This window comes from Stenella coeruleoalba (genome assembly GCF_951394435.1).
Source record: "Stenella coeruleoalba genome assembly, chromosome: 2".
NCBI lineage: Eukaryota > Metazoa > Chordata > Mammalia > Artiodactyla > Delphinidae > Stenella > Stenella coeruleoalba.
In genome coordinates, this window is record NC_137147.1 from 136879909 (window position 1) to 136886186 (window position 6278).

The window sequence follows — 6278 nt, forward strand, 5'->3', positions numbered from 1 at the left end:
AAATTGAAACTGTGATTAAAAATCTTCCAACAAACAAAAGCCCAGGACCAGATGGCTTCACAGGCGAATTCTATCAAACATTTAGAGAAGAACTAACACCTATCCTTCTCAAACTCTTCCAAAATATAGCAGAGGGAGGAACACTCCCAAACTCCTTCTACGAGGCCACCATCACCTTGATACCAAAACCAGACAAGGATGTCACAAAGAAAGAAAACTACAGGCCAATATCACTGATGAACATAGATGCAAAAATCCTCAACAAAATACTAGCAAATAGAATCCAACAGCACATTAAAAGGATCATACACCATGATCAAGTGGGGTTTATTCCAGGAATGCAAGGATTCTTCAATATACGCAAATCTATCAATGTGATAAACCATATTAACAAACTGAAGGAGAAAAACCATATGATCATTTCAATAGATGCAGAGAAAGCTTTTGACAAAATTCAACACCCATTTATGATAAAAACCCTGCAGAAAGTAGGCATAGAGGGAACTTTCCTCAACATAATAAAGGCCATATATGACAAGCCCACAGCAAACATCATCCTCAATGGTGAAAAACTGAAAGCATTTCCACTAAGATCAGGAACAAGACAAGGTTGCCCACTCTCACCACTCTTATTCAACATAGTTTTGGAAGTTTTAGGCACAGCAATCAGAGAAGAAAAGGAAATAAAAGGAATCCAAATCGGAAAAGAAGAAGTAAAGCTGTCACTGTTTGCAGATGACATGATACTATACATAGAGAACCCTAAAGATGCTACCAGAAAACTACTAGAGCTAATCAATGAATTTGGTAAAGTGGCAGGATACAAAATTAATGCACAGAAATCTCTGGCATTCCTATATACTAATGATGAAAAATCTGAAAGTGAAATCAAGAAAACACTCCCATTTACCATTGCAACAAAAAGAATAAAATATCTAGGAATAAACCTACCTAAGGAGACAAAAGATCTGTATGCAGAAAATTATAAGACACTGATGAAAGAAATTAAAGATGATACAAATAGATGGAGAGATATACCATGTTCTTGGATTGGAAGAATCAACATTGTGAAAATGACTCTACTACCGAAAGCAATCTATAGATTCAATGCAATCCCTATCAAACTACCACTGGCATTTTTCACAGAACTAGAACAAAAAATTTTGCAATTTGTATGGAAACACAAAAGACCCCGAATAGCCAAAGCAATCTTGAGAACGAAAGAAGGAACTGGAGGAATCAGGCTCCCAGACTTCAGATTATACTACAAAGCTACAGTTATCAAAACGGTATGGTACTGGCACAAAAACAGAAAGATAGATCAATGGAACAGGATAGAAAGCCCAGAGATAAACCCACGCACATATGGTCACCTTATCTTTGACAAAGGAGGCAGAAATGTACCGTGGAGAAAGGACAGCCTATTCAATAAGTGGTGCTGGGAAAACTGGACAGCTACATGTAAAAGTATGAAGTTAGATCACTCCCTAACACCATACACAAAAATAAGCTCAAAATGGATTAAAGACCTAAATGTAAGGCCAGAAACTATCAAACTCTTAGAGGAAAACATAGGCAGAACACTCTATGACATAAATCACAGCAAGATTCTTTCTGACCCACCTCCTAGAGTAATGGAAATAAAAACAAGAGTAAACAAATGGGACCTAATGAAACTTAAAAGCTTTTGCGCAGCAAAGGAAACCATAAAGAAGACCAAAAGACAACCCTCAGAATGGGAGAAAATATTTGCAAATGAAGCAACTGACAAAGGATTGATCTCCAAAATTTATAAGCAGCTCATGCAGCTTAATAACAAAAAAACAAACAACCCAATCCAAAAATGGGCAGAAGACCTAAACAGACATTTCTCCAAAGAAGATATACAGAGTGCCAACAAACACATGAAAGAATGCTCAACATCACTAATCATGAGAGAAATGCAAATCAAAACTACAATGAGATATCATCTCACACCAGTCAGAATGGCTATCATCAAAAAATCTAGAAACAATAAATGCTGGAGAGGGTGTGGAGAAAAGGGAACACTCTTACACTGTTGGTGGGAATGTAAATTGATACAGCCACTGTGGAGAACAGTATGGAGGTTCCTTAAAAAGCTACAAATAGAACTACCATATGACCCAGCAATCCCACTACTGGGCATATACCCTGAGAAAACCATAATTCAAAAAGAGTCATGTACCAAAATGTTCATTGCAGCTCTATTTACAATAGCCCAGAGATGGAAACAACCTAAGTGTCCATCATCGGATGAATGGATAAAGAAGATGTGGCACATATATACAATGGAATATTACTCAGCCATAAAAAGAGACGAAATTGAGCTATTTGTAATGAGGTGGATAGACCTAGAGTCTGTCATACAGAGTGAAGTAAGTCAGAAAGAGAGAGACAAATACCGTATGCTAACACATATATATGGAATTTAAAAAAAAAAAATGTCATGAAAAACCTAGGGGTGAAACAGGAATAAAGACACAGACTTACTAGAGAATGGACTTGAGGCTATGGGGAGGGGGAAGTGTAAACGGTGACAAAGCGATAAAGAGGCATGGACATATATACACTACCAAACGTAAGGTAGATAGCTAGTGGGAAGCAGCCGCATAGCACAGGGAGATCAGCTCGGTGCTTTGTGACCGCCTGGAGGGGTGGGATAGGAAGGGTGGGAGGGAGGGAGACGCAAGCGGGAAGAGATATGGGAATATATGTATATATATAACTGATTCATTTTGTTGTGAAGCTGAAACTAACATACCATTGTAAAGCAATTATACTCCAATAAAGATGTTAAAAAAAAAAAATCATATAGACTGGGGAGAGAGTATAGGTAGGGAGTGCATGGCAATGGGGAAGGGGTAGTTAGTTGTGAATAAGAAAATGTAAAGAATGGGGAGAAGGTAAAAAAAGGATATGATGATTCTGATTTGGATCCCTGTAATATCCTTTGAGAGATACAAGAACAGATTTCCTTTTTAATGTGGAGGAAGAGACAAGACTGCCTACTGAACAGTTTTTCTGAAATGCCACATTCTTCAGAGACTGAAACCTTGGGGTCCCCAATTTATTAGGATTGCAATAGAACCTAAAATATTTTGGTTGAAGTGAAATGCAATACATGTACACCAGACACTTGCAAACTAGCAATTAAATTCTGATTTACCCTAGAAAACTATTTTCTTAACCTAGTGACACAATTTCAAAACAATGGATATGAAAATAAAACATTTTAGGGATTCTGAAAACCCAATTAGGACATGGGTTTCTGTTGTTGTTGTTGTCTAACTACCTATTATTTTTCCCAGAAGCAAGCCACTTGAAGTATCTAGGTCAGAAATGAAAATCTCTCCACACCAACTGAATCGTAAATGCAAGCATTTAATGAAAGCTTCATTTCTTTACAATCTATGGAATACATTAGCCAGTTAAAGTTGATCTTTTAAAAAAAAAAAAAAAAAAAAAAAAGCAATAAAATAAAGTATTAATAGAAGTTGTAAGCCTGAACAATGATTACGTAAACACATAGCATTATTATTATTATTGCTGGTTTGGCTTGAATTTAAGATAACTATTTGATGTTTTAAGAGAATGTTATGTTTTAAAATTAAGCATATAAATCTTCTGGAACTAAATGTTATCGGAGGGGGGTGGGGGGGTAACTGTTTTCCCTTGAGCTCTGAAACAGTGTATCTCCTTAATCCAAATCATAATGAATGTTATATGCCCATTCATCCCCAAATTTCACTGCCATGGGTTTACTTCACTTCTATATGTTAAACAACTTTGACAGCCATAACAGCACTTTGTGTTCCTTTTTTACTAATAAGTTAATTTTATTTTTCCTATCAATTGAAAATTTAGATTTGGTTGGTTGATTCAGATGATTTTATAATGAATTGTGTAATGTTTCACTGCCCTAAAGTAAAATGAAATACTGGCTTTATTTTATTTTATTTTATCTATTTTTTTTAACATGTCAATGCTTTTTTTCCAGTTTTCTTGAGATATACTTGGCATATAGCACTGTATAAGTTTAAGGTGTAAAGCATAATGTTTGACATATATATCATGAAATGTTTACCACAGTAAGTTTAGGGATTATCCATCAGCTCATATAGATATAAAATTAAAGAAATAGGAAAAAATTTTTTCCTTGTGATGAGAACTCTTAGGATTTACTCTCTTAACAACTTTCATGTATAACATACAGCAGTGCTAATTATATTTATCATGTTGTACACTGTATCCCTAGTACTTATTTATCTGGTAAGTGAAAGTTTGTACCTTTTGACCACCTGCATCCAATTCCCCCTCCCCTAGCCAGGCTCCTCCAATAACCACAAATCTGGTCTCTTCTTCTGTGTTTTTTGTTTGTTTTTGAAGTATAATTGACCTCCAACATTATGTTAGTTCCTGTTACTCAACATAGTGATTCCATACTTCGCTATATTTCAAAATGATCACCAGGATAAGTCTAGTTACCATCTGTCCAAACCAAAGATATTACGTAATTATTGACTGTATTCCCCACACCATACATTTCATACCCTTGACTTATTTTGCAACTGGGAGTTTGTTCCTCTTAATCTCCCTCACCCAGTTCTCTCCTTCCCCCACCACATTCTCCCCTCTGGCAACCACCTGTTTGTTCTCTGTATCTATAATTCTGTTTCTGTTTTGTTATGTTTGTTCATTTGTTTTATTTTTAGATTCCACATATAAGTGAAGTCATACAGTATTTGTCTTTCTCTGTTTAATTTATTGCACTTAGCATAATACCCCCTAGGTCTATCCATGTTGCTGAAAATGGCAAGATTTCATTCTTTTTTATGGCCAAGCATATCCATTGTGTGTGTATGTGTGTGTGTACCACATTTTCTTCATTCATCTATTAATGGATAATGCTGCAATGAATATAGGCGTGCATATATCTTCTTTAATTAGTGTTTTTGTTTTCTTCAGATAAATAGCCAAGAGTAGAATTGCTGGATCATATGGTAGTTCTATTTTTAATTTTTTGAGGAATCTCCATATTGTTCTCCACAGTGGCTGCACCAATTTACATTCCCATCAACAGTGCATGAAGGTTCCCTTTTCTCCACATCCTCACCAATATTTGTTATTTGTTGTCTTTTTGGTAATAGCCATGATGACAGGTGTGAGGTGATATCTCATTGTAGTTTTGATTTGCATTTCCCTGTTGATTAGTGATATTGAGCATCTTTTCATGTGCCTATTGGTCATCTGTATGTCTTTGGAAAAATGTTCAGATCCTTGGCCCATTTTTCAGTCAGGTTGTTTGTTTTTTGATGTTGCTGAGTTATATGAGTTATTTTTATATTTTAGATATTAACCCCATATCAGAGATATCATTTGCCAATCTCTTCTCCCATTAAGTAGGCAGCCTTTTAGTTTTGTTGATAGTTTCCTTTGCTGTGCCAAAGCTGTGGCTTTATTTTAAATTGAATATAGGGAACTTATAGTTTATACATTACTGTTTACTTTTTGCATACATATTTTTGTTTTTCTGAATTTCTTTTGTTACCAGATGAGTTTAGTGGTGGGGGGGTCTCCCATATTATTCTTCATTTATTTATTTAATAGATACTTATTAAACATACTCTGTGCCAGACAACTGTCCTAGGCACTAAGGATACATTGGTGAACAAGACAGACAAAGATTCTGCCCTCTTGGTGCTTACCTTTTAGTGGGGAGCCAGACAAAAAATAAGGAAATGAATGAATAATCTCAGATAGTGATTAGTCCTTTGAACAAAATAAGCAGAGTAAGATGTTAGAGCATAATTGGGGTGGGGGGAGAGTGTGTGCTCTTTTAGGGAGGGTAATCAGAAAAGGCCTCTCTGGGGCTTCCCTGGTGGCGCAGTGGTTGGGAGTCCACCTGCCAACGCAGGGGACGTGGGTTCATGCCCTGATCTGGGAAGATCCCACATGCCACGGAGCGGCTGGGCCCGTGAGTCATGGCCGCTGCGCCTGCGCGTCCGGAGCCTGTGCTCCGCAACGGGAGAGGCCACAACGGTGAGAGGCCCGCGTACCACAAAATAAATAAATAAAAAGGCCTCTCTGAAGATATGATATATGATCAGAGACATGAATGATCAGAAAGAGCAACCATGTAATGATCGCAGGGAAGAGCGTTCCAGATGATAGGGACAGCATGTGCTCTGGTATTTGAGGAGTAGCAAGAAGGCTAGGTGTAGCTGGAGATAATGAACTAGGCAGAGAATGATAAGACA